Raw genomic sequence first — 21,724 nt, forward strand, 5'->3', positions numbered from 1 at the left:
TACTGTGCAGAATTATTAGGCAACTTAATAAAAAATATATTCCCATCGCACTTTTTTATTTTTACCAGGTAAACCAATATAACTGCACAAAATTTAGAAATAAACATTTCTGACATGGAAAACAAAACCCCAAAAAATTAGTGACCAATATAGCCACCTTTCTTTCTGCTGACACTCAACAGCCTACCATCCATAGATTCTGTCAGTTGCTTGATCTGTTTACAATCAACATTGCGTGCAGCAGCCACCACAGCCTCCCAGACACTGTTCCGAGAGGTGTACTGTTTTTCCTCCCTTTAGATCTTACATTTTATGAGGGCCCACAGGTATTCTATGGGGTTCAGATCAGGTGAACAAGGGGGCCATGTCATTATTTTTTCATCTTTTAGACCTTTACTGGCCAGCCACGCTGTGGAGTAGTTGGATGCATGTGATGGAGCATTGTCCTGCATGAAAATCATGTTTTTCTTGAATGATACTGACTTCTTCTTGTACCACTACTTGAAGAAGTTGTCTTCCAGAAACTGGCAGTAGGTCTGGGAGTTGAGCTTCACTCCATCCTCAACCCGAAAAGGTCCCACAAGTTCATCTTTGATGATACCAGCCCATACCAGTACCCCACCTCCACCTTGCTGGCGTCTGAGTGGAGATCTCTGCCCCTTACTGATCCAGCCTCTGTCCCATCCATCTGGCACATCAAGAGTCACTCTCATTTCATCAGTCCATAAAACCTTTGAAAAATCAGTCTTAAGATATTTCTTGGCCCAGTCTTGACGTTTTATCTTATGTGTCTTGTTCAAAGGTGGTCGTTTTTCAGCCTTCCCTTACCTTGGCCATGTCCCTGAGTATGGGACACCTTGTGATTTTTGATACTCCAGTAATGTTGCAGCTCTGAAATATGGCCAAACTGGTGGCAAATGGCATCTTGGCAGCTTCACGCTTGATTTTCCTCAATTCATGGGCAGTTATTTTGTGCCTTTTTTGCCCAACACGCTTCTTGCGACCCTGTTGACTATTTGCCATGACACGCTTGATTGTTCAGCAAGACATCTCACAATTTTGGACTTTGCAGAGCCAGTCAAATTTCTCTTCTGACCCATTTTGCCAAAGGAAAGGAAGTTGCCTAATATTTAAGCACACCTTATATAGGGTGTTGATGTCATTACACCACACCCCTCCTCATTACAGAGATGCATATCATCTGATTTACTTAATTGGTAGTTGGCTCTCAAGCCTATACAGCTTGGAGTAGGACAACATGTATAAAAATTATCATGTGATCAAAGTACTCATTTGTCTAATAATTCTGCACACAGTGTAGTTTCAACATTTGCTCCATTAAGCTAGCCTAAATCTAATATAAGACAGTAAAATTTTGTTACCCTCATGTAGCACTTAATGTATAACACTGATGTGCTGATTAAAAGTATATGCACTACATGCAAGCAAGCCTGTGGCCTGGTTCACTTTTCCCTAGATTTAATATTTAAAAGGGTGGTTTGAAGGCTAGAGAAATTTAAATTTAAATCCCTGTCTATTTATTGCCCAAATCTTAACTAATTTCCAATATGGCTGCATTAGAAATTCCCTACCTTTCCTTGACTGCACTAACTACTATTGATTTTTTTCCCCCTACTTCCTGTCTCATGACGCTTTTTTTTAGAATGCCAGTGCATTCAGGGATACTCAAGCAAAGGATCATAAGGGGGCAGAGGCTTTGGCCATTGTCATACCCTCTGCATCCTCCTTGAAATGAAGCATCATCAGTGATGCTTATTTTATGGACTGGTCTGGTTCCTGTTCACTGACATATGTCCGATATGCACAGCGAGGTCTTTGTTGCCGGCTCAGATCAGTAGAGACGAAAACAGAGCAGCGTGCACTCTCAATGTGCAATCTCAGAGTACCTGGCGCTGTTCAGGGACTAGTGCTGCCCCCATGGGTAATCTGACACCATGCACTAACAGTGCATGCTGCTCTGTGTTCCTAGCTCTGCTGATTTGATCCAGGAAGAAAGACTGCCTGTCACTGTGAAGATCGCATGATGACAGTGTGCAGGGACCAGCCCAGCCCTTAAAATGAGCACCACTGATGCTTTGTTTTGGGGATAATGCAGAGGCTGTGACAGTGACCGCAGCCTCTCAACCGTGATGACGCTTCGTTTAAGTATCCCAGCATGCACTGGAATTCTCAAACAAAGCAACATCAGATGGGAAATAGAGGGAAAAAAGTCAGTAGTAGATAGTGTAGTCAGGGCAGGATGGGGAATTTTTAATGCAGCCATTTTCCCCTCAGCCCTTGTAAGTTAGATCAAATTGGCCTACATGTTAGACATCCACACATCTCAAAAAAGTGTATGCTTAAGGCTTTCTTCATCAACTCCTTTATTGTATAATCATTTTAAGGCTGAAGGTAATATAAGGCATTCACTGATAATCTTTTTTTTTTTCATAAAAATACATTTTACAGCATTGTGTATCAAGTGTATTCTAGCTGCAAAAAGTCGACTTTGAAAGGTCACAATTATTTTTGAAAAAAATAAATTGCTGTCGAGATTGGAGTATGCCTGATATAATTCTTCTCCGTCTCCACATGGATGGAAGGCTGAATATTCCGTTTGATCCTTCATTTCTTTGACATCATGGATGGGTATTTCATAACCTACTTTTGTTTTTTTTTTTCCGTGAGGAACATCTCATGTATCTCTCTTTGTTGTACAGTATAATGAAATCTGTCTAGTGTTGAGAGACACAATGTAATATTGGCGTGTGCATCGGGGCACCTGCACTACCTGAATAAACACACTTGGGAGAAGAAATAATTGCACGACATACAACTGCCGTCATTCACTACGTGTGCCTTCTATTACTTGAGTGGACACAGAGTGAATGCCTGCTTCTTCATTACCTCATTTCGGAACAAACACTGCAGGCTTAGTCAAACATCTGATGATTGCCCACACAGTTCCTTTGAATGGTTGGCCAGCTTATAATGAAACACTTGCAAACGTAGTCATAGTTATCTTTGAAAAGCACATGGTCATAGTATGTTAAGTGTTTGAAGATCAAAGAAAGCACTTAATCATCACACGGCTAAGATGGTTTTAATGTATGACCTCAGCGTTGTCTATATGGAAGCCATAGGGAATGTTGTGCCTGGCTTATAGATTCCATACGTTCAATGAGCAGAGCTGTGGCAGCTACATGTCAGAATGAGAGCATTTTCTTGGTGCATAGTTTAGAAGGCCTGTTCGACGAACCTGTACCTTGTTAGAGCTCTGGACCTAAATACCGGATTTACATCTTGTATGTATATTCTCAGAAAACGTCTGGGCCTTTAGTAAAGAAGAAAGAACCGCCATCATCAGCTGCATTGTCATAGAATATATCACACGGACACACCGGTCCTGCTTCTAGGTTGTGGCATCTTGTGTGGTTGTCCACATTTAGAAAAACTCAGGTGTTGTGTTAGGAATTGCAGATCAGCTTCACTGCACAGAAAAGAAATGTCTGAGTTTTGTGGAAGAAACAGTTTTTTTTTGGGGGGGGTTTATGGTCGTGTAAATCTGGTTGAATGAAATGCACACAGCGAATCTGTTGGGTTTTGACTATTTTGGCAATTTATTAACGTGGACAAAAAACACCATCTTTGCAATATGGTCAGTGTTTTCAAACTAAAGGATTGATTACAAAATGTCAAAATATAAACTGCATATTATGAAAGAAAATTTTAGACCTGGTGTACCTACTATGATAATCCATGGCTGTAAAATCCTTTTTGAAAAATTATTTTTTTTAATTAATATTATTATGCCGAACTAATAACCAAAATTGTACAGCAGCTCTTATATGGATTTTAAAAAAGTAATTTCACCAGCTTCATCAGGTGATAAAGATCTATCTGATATCTTAAGCAGGTTGTATTCTAATATCTGTTGACATATCTGCTTTGATCCTTGAATGCAATGTTGTCTACATTGACTGCAATGGGGAAAATGTATTAGTAAAAGCTCCACGTCTAGCTATAGTTTCAAATAGTCCAACATTTTCTCGAAGCTGGAGGAATTAGAAAACTGGGGAGAACAGGTAAAAATAGCACATCATTCTGCTTTTTTATTGATTTTTCTAGTCAAAATGGCTTCTATTACGGTAGTAGTTGTCACGCAGCATCTGTTACCCAAGAAAGAGAACAATATAGCATGTACAGTAAAGTATAGGCGCATTAGAAAAAAGCTTCAGCCAAGGACGCAGTGACTTATATTCTCACTTCTCTTACTTATTGGTTTGATGTTAGGCTGCTTTCACACTACGTTTATTTAACATGCGTCCTGAACGTTTTTTTTGCTGCAAAAGCGGCATACTAGTTAATTACCCGATGTGTACTGCAGCTACATTTGCACAGAGCAGGGAGCCGCGCACACCGCTTAGCGCTGGCTCCCTGCTCTCCTTGCTACAGTATACATCGGGTTAATTACCCGATGGGTACTGCAGCTACATGTGCAGAGCGCGGGGAGCCGGCACTGGCAGCGAGAGCGGCGGATGCTGGTAACGAAGGTAAATATCGGGTAACCAGGGAAAGGGCTTCTTGGTTACCCGATGTTTACACTGGTTACAGCTTACCGCAGCTGCCAGATGCCGGCTCCTGCTCCCTGCTCGCTTCATTTCGTCGCTCTCTCGCTGTCACACACAGCGATGTGTGCGTCACAGCGGGAGAGCGCCAACCAAAAAATGAAGCTGGATATTCAGCAACGACCGGTGACCTCACAGCAGGGGCCAGGTCGTTGCTGGATGTCACACACAGCGACAGTAACGGGACGTCACTGCAACGTCACAGAAAATGGTGACGTAGCAGCGACGTCGTTGTCGTTGTCGCTGTGTGTGACACCACCTTAAGAAAGAATTAACTATATCAGCTTACTGTATTTCTTTTCATTGTGATTTGTAGTGTTTTCAAATAAAATCTATTTAAACGTAAACAGCTAAAAAAATGTAATTTGAGGTCCATTTGGGAATCTCTGATATTTATTTTTTGAGAGGTATGGGGTGAACTAATCTAAATTGAACAGCAGTTTGGTGCACTACTGAAGAAATTCTTGTCTGGCACTGCACCCCAAGTATTGGACAACCCCTTTAAAGGTAGATTTAATTATGACAAATTCAATTGAAGGAATTGCTTGACTTGAGGATCAATCACAGTTACAAACAACATATTACTTTCAGCAGTCTTAATAACCAGCTGATTCATGGTGACATACTTAAAGGGAATGCTTCATGGAATAAAATATGCAAATTAGCTGTTCTCTAAAAAAACAAAACAAAACTAAATTCTCATATCAGCCACACCCAACATTCTCATAAAGAAACTGTGACAAGAGATGCACAGAACTCCTGTCCAATCAGTCAAGTCAGTGTTCTATGACCGCTAGAAAGGAGGCCTGCTAATTTACTTACGATACTCAGCTACTCTTTTGACTAGCCAGGCTTTAGTGACATTGTGAATGCATTACGTTACAATGATGACGTCGCTGGCCCTTTAAAAAGAGGGGCGTGGCCGTGCACACCCTTTTGGCAGAACCTGGAAGCCTGTGAGGTGTACACAGGCAATGGTAGATGGCAGCATTGACCAGGGACGGGGCAGCCACTGCAGGATGTCCGGGCAGGTGAGAGAACTGACGTCCCGACCGGGGAGGGAGGCAGGACAGTGCCGGAACGCCGGTATGGGCGTTACGAGTCTTCCTGGAAATAGTTCATAGTCCCTGATGCAGTTCATGAGGCACAAGTAGAATCTCCTGGAATTAGGCGGGCTTTGCACACTACGACATCGCAGGCCGATGCTGCGATGCCGAGTGCGATAGTGCCCGCCCCCGTCGCAGCAGCGATATGTGGTGATAGCTGGCGTAGCGAAAGTTATCGCTACGCCAGCTTCACACACACACTCACCTGCCGTGCGACGTCCCTGTGGCCGGCGACCCGCCTCCTTGTTAAGGGGGCGGGTCGTGCGGCGTCACTGCGACGTCACACGGCAGGCAGCCAATCAGAGCGGAGGGGCGGAGATGAGCAGGATGTAAACATCCTGCCCACCTCCTTCCTTCCGCATATCCTACGGAAGCCGCAGTGAGGCCGGTAGGAGACGTTCCTCAATCCTGCGACTTCACACACAGCGATGTGTGATGCCGCAGGAGCGAGGAACAACATCGGACCGTCGCGTCAGCGTAATCATGGATTACGCCGACGCTGCACCGATGATACGATTACGACGCTTTTGCGCTCGTTAATCGTATCATCCAGCCTTTACACACTGCGATGTCGCATGCGATGCCGGAAGTGCGTCATTTTCAATTTGACCCCACCGACATCGCACCTGCGATGTCGCAGTGTGCAAAGTGCCCCTTAGACTGTAAAGCACTGAATGGTATATTAGTTTTCACATACCTGTCCCTTCCCCAAAATAAATCTGAAGGATATAATCCAGACAACGAGTAGCTGCTATTCAACAACTACAGATGGGTTTCCATTTTGGCTGATATAAGATACAAGATTTCTGAAAGCTAATTTGCATAGCAATTAACAGGCAAATATCATAAACATTTATTCCAATGAATTGATTTTTTCATGGTTATCTAAGACACAAAGTCCAAGGCAAGCCTTAAAATGGAATTGCACTTTTAGCAAACTTTGCATAAATCAATACTACAGCCGAATATAAGAATTTTTATAATTTATATTTTCTCAGAGAAATCGGCTTCCTTTCCCACTTATCATACACTTCTTACTCTCACCACTGGCTCCTGAACTTATCATTCACTCTGAAAAACTAGCTCAAGTCACACTTGCTCAGACAAGACATACTGAAGGGTCACTGCGACGTCATGTGACACAGCTGATTATACTCTATGGAGAGGGAAAAGGAGAGGAGGCGTGAGGAGCAGGGAGAGGCAACAGGCAGAGGGAGATTAACATTATGCATAGCTCATACTCTTTAATGAGTTTATTTGATAATTTTAGAAAACTGAGTAAATTAGCAATAGATGTGTGAAATATACATTCCTTAAGCCTGCTTTACACCTTACAATTAAGCATACGATATCGTATGCGATGTGACACGCCCCCATCGTATGTGCGAAACGTTCAATTTGTTGACCGTGTCGCACAAACTATTAATTGCCGTCACACGTACTTACCCTTCCATACGACCTCGATTTGGGTGGCGAACATCCACTTCCTGGAGTGGGAGGGACGTTCGGCGTCACCGCGACGTCACGCGGCAGTCGGCCAATAGAAGCGGAGGGGCGGAGATGAGCGGGACGTAAACATCCCGCCCACCTCCTTCCTTCCACTTTACCGGCGGGAGCCGCTGACGCAGGTAAGATCTGTTCATCGTTCCCGGGGTGTCACACACTGTGATGTGTGCTGCCTCGGGAACATTGAACAACCCATGTGCAATTTTTAGCAAATGAACGAAGTGTATGCGATGAACGGATTTACGTTCAATCGCAATCGCACGTAGCTGTCACACGCTACAACACCACTAACGATGCCGGATGTGCGTCACTTACGACGTGACCCCGCCGACACATCGTTAGATATGTTGTAGCGTGTAAAGCTCGCTTTAGACCTATTCTAGAAACCATGTGATTGTGTCAAACTGTGAGGGGTTTTTTTTAGTTAAAAGAAAAAGAGCTGAAATAACATTATTTGCTTTCAGATCTTCTGTAATCATTGACTGCTATTGTTGGTATCAGTCCATTTATCCACTATAGTTTTCAGCATCTCAAAAAGGTGGTTATTTAATCCCAATTTAGATGCATTGAACTTTATGTTTATGAACACCAACTTCACTGGAGTCCATGGCAGCGCACATGTGGACAGCCAACTTTTCCATTGTTTATTCTACAATATGCATGGTAAGGCCTAAGACATATGGCATGAAAATCGGAGCGAGTGGAATGCGAGAAAACATCACATTCCACTCGGACCAATATTAGCCTATGTGCCAGCACCCATGAGCAATTATTTTCTCAGCCCTAATCGGACCGAGAAAATAGTCGCAGCATGCTGCGGGTGTAATGCGATCCTTGTTTCTCTCGCACCCATTCAAGTCTATGGGACGAGAGAAAAATCGCACTGCACTCGCAGTACACCGGTGTAATGCGAGTGCAGGGCGAGAATGGCAATAGCCGGCTACGGAGGAGAGAGGGAGATAAATCCCTCCCACCCCTCCTCAGCACCGGCCCTCCCCTCCGCAGAGCCGGCCCGCCCCTCCTCAGAGCTGGCCCACCCTTTGCAGCTGTGGTCCGACACACACAGACACGCACGTGCTCCACACGGATACACAGTCCATGTCAAAACAGTGATGTGTGTGCAGACCCATTGATTTTAATGGGTCTATGTGTGTCCGTGTCTCAGGTACATGTGAAAATGGACGTCACACGTACCAGAGACATGGATGTGTGAAGGAGGCCTTAGGTCAACCTCTCTATTTAGATATTTATACTTTCATGATTAAGTTTCTAACACACTATATAAAGATTATTCTTTATAAAATATGTATGTATATATATATATGCATGTGTATAAAACCTACATATGAAATAACCACAGTGGTTTAAGGCAGTTCACCTAAGCGTTCAGAAAACATGAATCAAGCATATATCTATAATGCTTTGTATTAATCCTTTCCTACTATAGAGTAAACCTGGATACATTCATAATTTCAAACCATTATTCCAATTTGTCACTACTCAGAAACATTGTTTTCTAGGTGGGATATAATTCTCTAGGAATAAATGTTCCATTGTACTAAAATGAAGCCCTACTTTTTCCCCAAATTGTATTCTTTTTGTGTCAGCATTTGCATATTATTGAAAGAACAAAGTGAAGTGTATTCGGGTCAAATAATTATAAAATCCAATGTCATACATCAGGATAATGACTACAATATATACAAAATTGTGTTGTAGAATACTAGTCTAAAGGTCCAGTCACACTAAACAACTTACCAGCGATCCCAACAACGATACAACCTGATAGGGATCGCTGGTAAGTTGCTAGGAGGTCGCTGGTGAGATGTCACACTAAGCGACGCTCCAGCGATCCCACCAGCAGCCTGACCTGGCAGGGATCGCTGGAGCGTCGCTACACGTGGAAGCATGCTGCGCTTGGTAACTAAGGTAAATATCGGGTAACCAACCCGATATTTACCTTGGTTACCAGCGCACACCGCTTAGCGCTGGCTCCCTGCACACCTAGCCACAGTAGACATCGTGTTAATTACCCGATGTGTACTCTGCTACGTGTGCAGGCAGCAGGAGCCGGCTTCTGCAGACGCTGGTAACCACGGTAAACAGCGGGTAACCAAGAAGCCCTTACCTTGGTTACCCGATATTTACCTTCGTTACCAGCGTCCGCCGCTCTCAGCTGTTAGTGCCGGCTCCTGCTCAATGCACTCCTAGCCACAGTACACATCGGGTTAATTACCCGATGTGTAGTCTGGCTATGTGTGCAGGGAGCAGGGAGTCGGCACTGACAGCTGAGAGCGGCGGACGCTGGTAACGAAGGTAAATATCGGGTAACCAAGGGAAGGGCTTCTTGGTTACCCGATATTTACATTGGTTACCAGCCTCCGCAGAAGCCGGCTCCTGCTCACTGCACATTCAGTTGTTGCTCTGTCGCTGTCACACACAGCGATGTGTGCTTCACAGCGGGACAGCAACAACTAAAAAATGGCCCAGGACATTCAGCAACAACCAGCGACCTCACAGCAGGGGCCAGGTTGTTGCTGGATGTCACACACAGCGACATCGCTAGCAAGTTGTGCCTCAGCAGCGATGTTGCTAGCAATGTTGCTTAGTGTGACGGTACCTTAAAGTTGTCTATTCAATTGATCTTGAATGTCCATAAAGACATAAACCTGTATGTAATGGCAAAAAATGGATGTTTTTTCTGACAATTGATAGATGTTCCTCAGAAGACAGACTGTGGGAAAGGTGGCTGGAACTCAATAGTTTATCAACAAAAGTCAGAAAGTAAAGCAGATATTATTCTGCTAGTTTGAGGTGTTTCATCCTTATAATTTTATAAGTGGTTATCCAATCTTAGATAGCTGGGGCCAATATAAGTCAAGAGCAAATGCATTCTCACTAGGGGCACACAAACCCCATGGCTCCCAAATACATTCTCACCTGCCAAAATCTTCAATGTCAGATGACTTCCATCTAATGATTATTTTATATATGCCTTTATTATCCAACTTGGGATGTAATTTAACATATGGTGATCTAGAATCACTTGTTTAATGCAAGCTTAAAGAGGTTGTCCACTATTTGGACAACCTCTTCTCAATTCCTATGTCACCCCTTTTAAAATATATACCGTACTCACCAATAGTACTGGGGTTGTTCCAGCAATGACCCGGGGCTTGTGTGACCTTGCTATGTCTGGTGAATCCTGCAGCCATTCAATGGCTGCTTCACTCTCACTTCCTTCAGGTGAAACTGACACCCGGAAGAAGTAATTGCTGCTGCTGCTCTCTGACTTCCTCTGAGTATCATTTACTACTAAAGAAAATGAGAGTGAAGCGGCCATTGATTGGCTGCAGAGCTCGCATGATATAACAAGTTTACACAAGTCCATCATCGCTGGAACAGCAACAACACTGGAGGTGAGTATAGACTATTTTTATTTTATATAAGGGTGGATATAGCAATTGAGCAGAGGTTGTCCAAGTAGTGACCAAACCCTTTAGCCTTTTTGAGTGCATATATCCACTTTGTATACTCTGTAAGTCCCTTGAATTATAACAGTATATATAATTTGTGATCCAGGAATGTTAATCTGGAATTAAAACTGATGATGACTAGGAGAATAATAAAAATTGCCATTATACAGAACAGTAGTAGCCAATAAACCTGTTACCTGTGGCTAACATTTTTGATGGGATTTGTAACCCACCAAGATAAGACAATGTGCATTTTTATCACATTTTTTAATGTGGTTTTTTTAGTACCGTTTTGCCACAAACCTGCATGCAAATTCTTACGACATCAATGTGAATCCTGAAGTTTTGTGCACAGGTTGCATTTTTTCCCTTGCAGATTTGGTGCAGAACTAAATCTGCAGCATAGCAATTTTTTCAGCGTTTTTGCAACGTTTTTCCACCCCAGAATGCATAGAATTCACATGTAAAAAACACATAAAAAAGCACTGAAAACGTGTTTTTCTGCCAAGAGATGGAGACATGGTGCAGAAATTTCTGCAACCAAATACTCAGTGTGCTCCTATAGCCTTAGTGATGACATAGAGTAAGAATCCCAAACATCCTGAGAGTTCACAAATTTGTCCTTGCACTGCTCATAACACTCTTTTGTGTCCAGGATTCAGCTCCTCACTGATAATGAAGTAATGGCAAAGTTACTTCTTAAAGGGAATCTGTCACTCGGTTTTTGCTACCTGACCTGAGAGCAGCATGATTTAGGTAAAGAGACACTGAATCCAACAATGTGTCACTTAGCATACTGGGTGCCGCAGTCTTTGCACAAACAGAGTTTTTAAATTTAGCAATGAAGTAGAGATGAGAAAGTTGCCCCACCCACAAAAGGGTTCTCAATGTAAAATGTCTATACATAGTGAGCTGCTAATTACAGCATGGGGCATGGCAGACTTGGGCTCATGCGCTGCTCTAGCTAGCCTAGTCCAGCAATGATAATTTCCTGCAGCTAAAACAAACATTGCAGGTAAACAACAGCAAGTACCGTCAGAAGAGAGGCATTCCCGAGATCTCTGGGTTAACCCCTGCACCATGCTGTCTTTAAACTTCATAGAACATTTTTATGGAAGTTCCAGAAACAACGTAGCTCAGTCACTGTCTACAGCCTCCGTCCTTTGAGTATGTGCATGCCGTCTTTTTCAGGAAAATTGCTTCAAAAAGCACTAAATAAATGTTCAACGAATGCCTTGCAGTTCATATTTTCTTTTTTAAAGCGCCTTTTATCTGCTTCAGGTTTCTAAAGATGAATGGAATTGCAAAAATAACCAGAAAACACCAGTAAAGATGTTACAAAAATGTTGTTCAAAAACTACTAGGAGTCAAAAATTGCAACAACCAACCAATAAACGCTACAAAAAAAAGACTCAGAAAAAAGAAACACAAATGTTCCCTGAAGCTTGTTTTCCTTGAAAACGCGTCAGGCTCACGTTCCTGAAAAACCCATCATGTGCACGTACCTTCCCTTCCAGTGTACCCGATGAGGTTTAGATAAAAACTATTTTATACTGTTTTTCTCCTATTAACAACAATTTTAGTACACTATTGTTGTTATTGTTTAGTATACTATTTGTTGTGCAAGTTACATGTACTTAATTGTGTTTAATTTTGAGAGGAATCATTATGAAAGTTATGCTACAGTGTGTGAAATACGCATTGAATACGTCATCAATTTTCTAAGTAAATATATTTCTAAAGGTGCTATTGACATTCATTTCTCACCAGATGTCATTAACAACCCATCCAATCCACCCAGGCAAAGAAATCAAACCATAGAAGTCCATACATTTAGTGATGTGTACAGTGCCTTGCGAAAGTATCGGCCCCCTTGATTTTTTTCAACCTTTTCCCACATTTCAGGCTTCAAACATAAAAGATAACAATTTTTAAGTTATGGGGAAGAATCAACAAGTGGGACACAATTGGGAAGCTGAACAGTATTTATTGCTTATTTTAAATTTTTGTAAAAAATAAAAAAACGGAAAAGTGGGGTGTGCAATATTATTCGGCCCCTTTAAGTTAATACTTTGTAGCGGCACCTTTTGCTGCGATTACAGCTGCAAGTCGCTTGGGGTATGTGTCTATCAGTTTTGCACATCGAGAGACTGAAATTCTTGCCCATTCTTCCTTTGCAAATTGCTCGAGCTGAGGGAAGTTGGATGGAGAGCGTTTGTGAACAGCAGTTTTCAGCTGTTTCCACAGATTCTCGATTGGATTCATGTCTGGACTTTGACTTGGCCATTCTAACACCTGGATATGTTTATTTGTGAACCATTCCATTGTAGATTTTGCTTTATGTTTTGGATCATTGTCTTGTTGGAAGACAAATCTCCATCCCAGTCTCAGGTCTTTTGAAGACTCCACCAGGTTTTCTTCAAGAATGGTCATGTATTTGGCTCCATCCATCTTCCAATCAATTTTAACCATGTTTCCTGTCCCTGCAGGCCCAAACCATAATGCTGCCACCACCATGTTTGACAGTGGGGATGGTGTGTTCAGGGTGATGAGCTGTGTTGCTTTTACTCCAAACATATCGTTTGGCATTGTGCCCAAATAGTTCGATTTTTGGTTTCATCTGACCAGAGAACCTTCTTCCACATGTTTGGTGTATCTCCCAGGTGGCTTGTGGCAAACTATAACCAACACTTTTTATGGATATCTTTGAGAAATGGCTTTCTTCTTACCACTCTTCCATAAAGGCCAGATTTTTGAAGTGTACGACTGATTATTGTCCTATGTACAGACTCTCCCACCTCAGCTGTAGATCTCTGCAGTTCATCCAGAGTGATCATGGGCCTCTTGGCTGTATCTCTGATCAGTCTTTTCCTTGTTTGAGATGAAAGTTTGAATAGACGGCCGGGTCTTGGTAGATTTGCAGTGGTATGATACTCCTTCCATTTCAATATGATCGCTTGCAAAGTGCTTCTTGGAATGTTTAAAGTTTTGGAAATCTTTTTGTAACGAAATCCGGCTTTAACCTTCTCCACAACAGTATCACAGACCTACCTGTTGTGTTCCTTGGCCTTCATGATGCTATCTGCGCTTTAAACAGAACACTGAAACTATCACAGAGCAGGTGCATTTATACGGAGACTTGATTACACACAGGTGGATTATATTTATCATCATCAGTCATTTAGGACAACATTGGATCATTCAGAGATCCTCAATAAACTTCTGGAGTGAGTTTGCTCAACTGAAAGTAAAGGGAACGAATAATATTGCACGCTCCAATTTTCAGTTTCTTATTTTTTATAAAAGTTTAAAATAAGCAATAAATTTTGTTTTACTTCACAATTGTGTCCCACTTGATAAGATCCAAATAGGGGGTGGTAGCCTCTCTTGTCCGAGAGGCTACCACCCCCTATTTGGATCTTATTTATTGCCTGAATTTGTGGACTCGATTTTATGTTTATATTTAAATAAAAAAACGTGCTCAGCAAGAAGAAATTATTTAAGTACAAATATTGAAATTCTGGAGTTTTTCCACTGGAGACTTTAAGCTTTCTACATTTATCTTTGGAGGCTGACTCCTGCCCTAGCAGCCCTAGCATTCTTGCGGTAATCTCTGGATGACACTAAGGATTCCACATATCGGGAGGTACTGGTAAGCTGGCTGAAGGAATTATTTTGTATATTTAATACCATCTGTATATTTTGCAATAATAAATTTGTGAAGGTCTTGAGACAGCTCACTGATTTTACCCATCTTGTGATGTTTCTTGTGTGGCATCTTGGTAATGAGACACCTTTTTATAAGCCATAAGTCGAACCAGCTGATATTTTTCACGAAGTGGTTGGATTGCTTTGTAATTACTGATGGATTTTAGAAATGTAATTTCTCATTATTACTCATCACTAAATTTATGGACATTTATGGTTTGATTTATTTTCCTGTGTGGACTTGATAGGTTGTTAGTGTGAAATTCATGTCAATAGCACCTTTATAAACATATTTCCTTGGAAAATTGGTGACATGTTCAATACTTATTTTACCTGCTGTATTTTCATCATCACAACAGGCAAAATACATAAAAATCTTTATAGCAATTTTGTAGTGATAATTGGATTGAAGATGTCTTTTTTGCCATTAGGAATCACTTTTACAACTGAAGCCCAAGTTTATCATCCATGTCCCTCAACAATCATACATCACCAGGAATATCATGATAGAGTTTATTATGAAAATTGAATGTCTTATAAAGCACTGGACAGTGTAGTTATTACTGTATTGCTGAACTGGGAATAGTGAAAAATGCAGGGATACATTGATTCAACAAAGTCTCACAAAATAACTAGTTTAAGGATAAGTCGCTATTTAATCTCTATAATTTTATGCATAAACTGAACGTCAATGGATTAGACAACATAAAAGTCTGTGTTGGTTGACTGTAACTCTGTTTACATTTCCATTAGGAAACCTGTTTTCTGGTCTTGACGAACCCCATTAACTATAATGAGTTCCATTCCGTTCCGTCATTGTAAATATCAAAATATTCCATAACCTGCTATACTAAAAAAGCAGGTTCTTCCACACCTCGAAATTGGCTTTCCCCAAACTGTTCCCACAAAGCTGGAAGAATACAATTGTCCATTATTTCTCAATGTTTCTTCACTGGATATAACTGGCCAAAGCAAACTTCTGAAAACAACCCCGTAGCATTTTTCCTCCTTCTCCAAAATGTATAGTTTGCACAACGCTTTAATTTTTAATAGTTACACTCAGAATTATTCATAGAGTATTTAGAAGAAAAGAAATGTAATAAACTGATTTATCATTAATGTGGCTTCCTATTCCAGAACCATACTCCAATCTAGTGACCTCTTTAGAAGACCCCATTCTTTCCAAAATGTTTGCACAGACAGACTGTCTGGGTAGGAGCTTGATTTTATACTCCTGTGGAAATGGAGGTGAATGAAAAACCTGAGTTCAGCAATTAGTTGGCGTTTGTCACCCCAAAGACGCTTACAAAATTTCTTAAATGGACATATTGGGAAATATTTTTTATAAAAATAACTTTAGCAGTATACATGTTAGTTTTTTATTGGTTGAGAAAACAAGTTTTATTTCATATGCAAATGAGGTGTGGCTGAAGACTCAGTGCACCCTTTTTGTGGCTGAAGACTCAGTGCACCCTTTTTGTGGCTCAAGACTCAGTAAACCCTTGGAGTGGCCGAAAACTTAGTGTACCCTTGGTGTGGCTAAAGACTCAGTGCACCCTTGGTGTGGCCAAAGACTCAGTGCACCCTTGGTGTGGCTGAAGACTCAGTGCACCCTTGATGTGGATGAAGCCTCAATGCACCATTGATGTGGATGAAGGCTCAGTGCACCCGTGATGTGGATGAAGACTCTGTGCACCCTTGGTGTGGTTTAAGACTCAGTGCATCATTACACCCCCTCAATTTGCAGTCTGAGACCTGTTTCTGATCCTAATTGACAGCACTCGCTTCCCTAGACAGTGCCAGTGCAGGCACATTCACTGTGTTGGTGCTGGCATGCTCTCATCCCTTGCTTCTATCTTGGACCCCACTCACTATACTGATTTTTGCTGTAAGGAAAGGCAGAATCCAAAGTAAATGGTATTGACCATTAAAGTATAGATTATAACATATCTATTGCTTCTTCTAATGAAAGGAAATCCCTTTTTCCAGTGAGATCAGAGCTTTAAGGCCCCGTTACACGCAACAACATCGCTAATGATATGTCGTCGGGGTCACGGAATTCGTGACGCACATCCGGCCTTGTTAGCGTTGTCATTGCGTGTGACACGTACGAGCTCCCGCTAACGGTGTAAAATACTCACCAAATCGTTGATAGTTGACACATCGCCCATTTCGCAAATGTCGTTGCTCGTGCAGGACGCAGGTTGTTCATCGTTCCTGAGGTAGCACACATCGCTACGTGTGACATCTCAGGAACGACGAACAACACCGTACCTGCGTCCTCCGGCAACGAGGTGGCCGTGACTTCCATGCAGCTACTCTCCGCCCCTCCACTTCAATTGGACGCCTGCCGTGTGACGTCACTGTGATGCCGCACGACCCGCCCCCTTAGAAAAGAGGCTGTTCGCCGGCCACAGCGACGTCGCTAGGAGGTAAGTACATGTAACGGGTACTAGAGATATTGAGCGTCACAGGCAGCGACTTGCCCGTGACGCTCAAACGACGGGGGCGGGTGCATTCACCAACGACATCGCTAGCGTTGCTGCGTGTAAAGCCCCCTTTACAGTTCTAGAAAAAAACGGCCAGTGTTAAGGGTGCGATTTCTAGTGATGTCGAGCGCAATAGCACCCGCCCCCCGTCGTTCATGCGACATTTGGTGCTCGCTACTGTAGCGAACATTATCGGTACGGCAGCGTCACACGCACATACCTTGTCAGCGACGCCGCTGTGACCGCCGAACAATCCCTTCTTCAAGGGTGAGGTGCGTTCGGCGTCTTAGCCACGTCACTGTGGCGTCACTAAGCGGCCGGCCAATAGAAGCAGAGGGGCGGAGATGAGCGGGACGTAACATCCCGCCCACCCTCTTCCTTCCGCATTGCCGGTGGACGCAGGTAAAGAGATGTTCGTCGTTCCTGCGGTGTCACACATAGCGATGTGTGATGCCGCAGAAACGACGAACAACATCATACTTGTGGCAGCAGTGATATCAAGGAAAGGAGCGATGTGTCAACGATCACCATTTTTGAACGATTTTGTGATCGTTGATCGCCGCTCCTAGGTGTTAAGGGTACTTTACACGCTTCGACATCGCTAGCGATCTCATTAGTGATGTGACACGCCAGATCGCAGATAAGATTTGCCGAGATCGCACATAGGCCATTTTTCTAGCGCCGGTCACATGTACGATCTCGGCCAATCGTATGTGCGATCTGGCGTGTCACATCGCTAACGAGATTGCTAGCGATGTCGCAGCGTGTAAAGCACCCTTTACATGCTGCGATGTCGCTACCGGCGCCGAAGGTGCGTCACTAACGACCCCGACGATATATCGGTAGCGATGTCGCAGCGTGTAAAGCACCCTTTAATGTTCTTTATTCCCCTCATGTCTGCTTCGGCAATAGGCGCGTTACTTTTCCGACAAATTTAAAATCAGCATGAACTGCTCCAGGATACAATTTAGAATTAATAGGTGAAAATTACCTAATATTCATAAATGCAGTTTATAAGTAAAAACTTCTTTGGATACAGTCTTTGCAATTGTGTGAAAGAATTCAGTCCTGTGTGTGTTTAATGTGGAATGTTTGCTTGTCCCCTTAGGCACTATATACAGAATTAGTAAAAAATATCAGCTACTGTATAATACAATATTCACTGTATACTGTACATTCACAAGATTACTGTATGCACAGAAGCCTAGTGGGATATATGCCAGCCCACGTCAGTCTCAGCCAATTCTTACCACAATAGGTTTGGCAGGTTTTCCTCTACAACCTTGAAATAGCTGTTTTGTCTAGTTTTTCAGAAATGATGCATGTTTGTACCACTCTCAGCGTCATATGGGAAAACTAAGCTGCTGATTACAAAATGACCATGAACTGCATCAGAACCTGACTGACATAATGAAGTGATGTTCTGGAAAACCGAACATTTCCTTTAACACACTGTAGAGCTTTACAAATAGAGATGATCTTTCGCAGGACGTGTAACCTAGAAAATGTAGTCTGAAAAATGAGATGCTATCTTTTTGGAATAGCGTTTGATTTGTAGCACACAACTCTCCTTTGTCAGCATTATTTTACAAGCACTACCTGTCCGGTATCCAGATACTAAAGGGGGCTTTACACGCTACGATATGGTTAATGTTTTATCGTCGGGGTCACGCCGTTAGTAACGCACACCCGGCGCCATTAACAATATCGCAGCGTGTGACACTTTTGTGCGACCTAAAACGATCACAAAAGTGGCAAAAATCGTTTGCCGTGAAGAGCTCGTCCTAAAACCAAAATCGTTTATTTCTAATTAGCGATCTTGTTCCTCGTTCCTGCGGCAGCACACATCGCTGTGTGTGACACCGCAGGAGCGAGGAACATCTCCTTACCTGCCTCCACCGGCTATGCGGAAGGAAAGATGGGCGGGATGTTTACGTCCCGCTCATCTCCGCCCCTCCGCTTCTATTGGACGCCTGCCGTGTGACGTCGCTGTGACGCCGAACGACCCGCCCCCTTAGAAAGGAGAGGCCAGAGCGACATCGCAGGGCAGGTAAAAGCCGTGTGACGGGGGAGCGTGGTTTTGTGTGCGACGGGCAGTGATATGCCCATGTCGCACAAACGAGAGGGCAGGTACGCAAGATAGCGATATCGGCACCGATATCGCTCCCGTGTAAAGCCCGCTTAAGTTTGGATTCAAACATTTTTCTATATAAATGTTCTATTTTTTGCTCAAGAGAATATGTATATATATGCAATGGTTGTACTGTGAAAAAGCGAAATCATTGAACAACCATACAGATTTTCAGAATATTCTTAGAAAAAAAATTGCCATGCAGACTAGAGGACAATTTTGTTATGTTGTAACCTCCATTGAGTTTTTCAATCTGATTTTACTAAGTTATATAAAAACTAAAATGCTGATTGAAGTTTCAAGCACAAAGTACAAGAAAAGGCACCCTAGGAAACTGTCCAGAATTTTCCAGTAGTCATAATTCAAGAGATTATTAAACTTACTATTGGGAAATTGTGGGAGATTCCTGTTATCTCTTGTTTTACTTTATCGAAGATAACATGTGACCTGTACAGTGGCTACAGTGCCTTGAGTTGTGAACTTCTTGATTTTGTTGCGAACCATCCACAAAGGGACATCAAAATCTCTGGTGATGGACTTGTACCCTTGAGATTGCTGATATTTTTCAACAAATTTGGATCTCAAGTCGTCTGACAGTTCTCTTTTTCTCTTTATGTCCTTGCTTAGTGAGACACACACAGACGCTCAAATCAAAGACTGAGCAAACTTCACCCCTTTTTATCTGGTTTCAGGTGTTTTTTTTATATTGCCCACGCCTGTTACTTGTCACAAGTGAGTTTGAATGAGCATCACATGCTAGAAACAAAGTAGTTTACCCACAATCTTGGAAAGGGGCCAACAATTTTGTCTTGCCCAATTTTTTTTTTTGTGAAACTATATCCAATTTGCCTTTTTTTCCACTGTTTTTTTTGTGTTCTAATACAGACAAAGGAAATAAAAATTTGTATAATAAAACATATCTAATTGCAATAATAAGTTTCTAGGATAAATATTTCATTTTCTGGAACAATTTTAAGAATGCCAACACTTTCGGCCATGACTGTAGATTAGTGATGGGCAAACTCGCAGATACCTGGTATTGGCGGGTCTAATCCGGATTAAAAAATACGCCCAATTCAGGCCTGGAATTCATCCCAGATATCTAGCCAGACACCAGTCCCTATATAAGTCTATGGGGACCAGAATCCGGCTCTTTAAAATGGTGGTAGAAGGGACAGGGGGATTGGAGCAAGCGCGTTATACTTACTGAGTCTCCCATGTAGCTCTAATGCTCCTTCCAGGGCCTTTTATTATCTCTCATGCATATGCACTGATTTCCCTGCCCACTGGCAGTCCCTGCGTCTCTCATTGGTTGCAGTCAGATGCACCCCCACCCTGTGTGACAGCATGTCTGACTACATTCAATCAGAGGAGCTGTGTGTGCGTCTCTATTGCTGTAAAACTAAATTAAAAAAGAAATTGGTGAAGAGTCCCCCCATATTATGATACCCAGCACATATAAAGCGTACGGCTACAGGCATGTGCTTATCTTGGTTGTGTATCAAAATAAGAGGGACCGCATTTGCAGGTAACGACCTCAGGTGAAGTCACTCTGTTCAATGAGTTCACCAGAGGGCAAGTTACCTGTGATCAAAGGTGAAGGGCCGTGGGAACCTCCAGCTGTGCCTGCAAATAAACTGAGTGATGCCACAGTTCATCGGGAGGCTCAGTCTCTTCCTGAAGCTCACAGCGGATGGTCATGTTTTCTGACCGCATGCTGTCACTTTATATTTATCAGAGCTGGGATCGTTGTAGGACCTCATGTTGATTACGTCGGACCTGGGTGTTTGGGGTTTAATAAAGGGGTGAAAGAGGGTGTGTTGGTATTTTATTTCAAATGAAGGAATTTTTTAAGTGTTTGTGTTTATTTCTTTTCACTTACAGATTAGTACTGGGGGGGGGTCTCATAGACGCCTCCCATTACTAATCTAGGGCTTAGTACCAGCTGTGAGCTGTTGTTAACCCCCATTCAGCCAGCAGCTATGTCTCCAGACTCCACCATACATAGGAGAGCTTGGGAGCCACTGCTAGTTTCCTTTGGCGTCTTATTTTGTTGAAAGCAAAAGGATCATGTCGGATCCTTATTTACCACACTAGATGATGTTGGGGGCATACTGATTCGGCATGGTCCTTTTGAGAGTTGGAAGGCAACTATACACCTTAAGCCTGCTTTACACGAGACGACCGATTGTGCGATAGCACGATCGATCGTACCCGCCCCCGTCGTTTTTTGCGTCACGGGCAATTAGTTGCCCGTGGCACACAAACTCGTTTAACCCTCGTCACACGTACTTACCTTCCGGATGACCTCGCTGTGGGCAACGAACGTCCACTTCCTGGAGTGGGAGGGACGTTTGGCGTCACAGCGACGTCACACGACAGCCGGCCAATAGAAGCGGAGAGGCGGAGATGAGCGGGATGTAAACATCCCGCCCACCTCCTTCCTTCCATTAAGCTGTCGGGTGCCGCGGGAGGCAGGTAAAGCTGCTGTTCATCGTTCCTGTGGTGTCACACGGAGCAACGTGTGATGCCACGGAAACGATGAACAACTGCCGCCATTTTAATGAAACAATTTTATGAAACCTAGCGACGAGTACACGACTCACGATTTGTGAGTGATACTGTGTCGCTAGGAGAAGTTACACGAGACGACGTCATGTACGATGCCGGATGTGCGTCA

The 21,724-nt window shown here is 42.9% G+C and overlaps 1 protein-coding gene across 2 annotated transcripts in view; it reads left to right on the forward strand.

Moving 5' to 3' along the window:
• Positions 1 to 21,724, forward strand: part of PCSK5 (proprotein convertase subtilisin/kexin type 5) — an 883,213-nt gene that overhangs the window by 77,283 nt on the left and 784,206 nt on the right. The window lies entirely within an intron of this gene.

Source organism: Anomaloglossus baeobatrachus, chromosome 1 (genome assembly GCF_048569485.1).
Source record: "Anomaloglossus baeobatrachus isolate aAnoBae1 chromosome 1, aAnoBae1.hap1, whole genome shotgun sequence".
NCBI lineage: Eukaryota > Metazoa > Chordata > Amphibia > Anura > Aromobatidae > Anomaloglossus > Anomaloglossus baeobatrachus.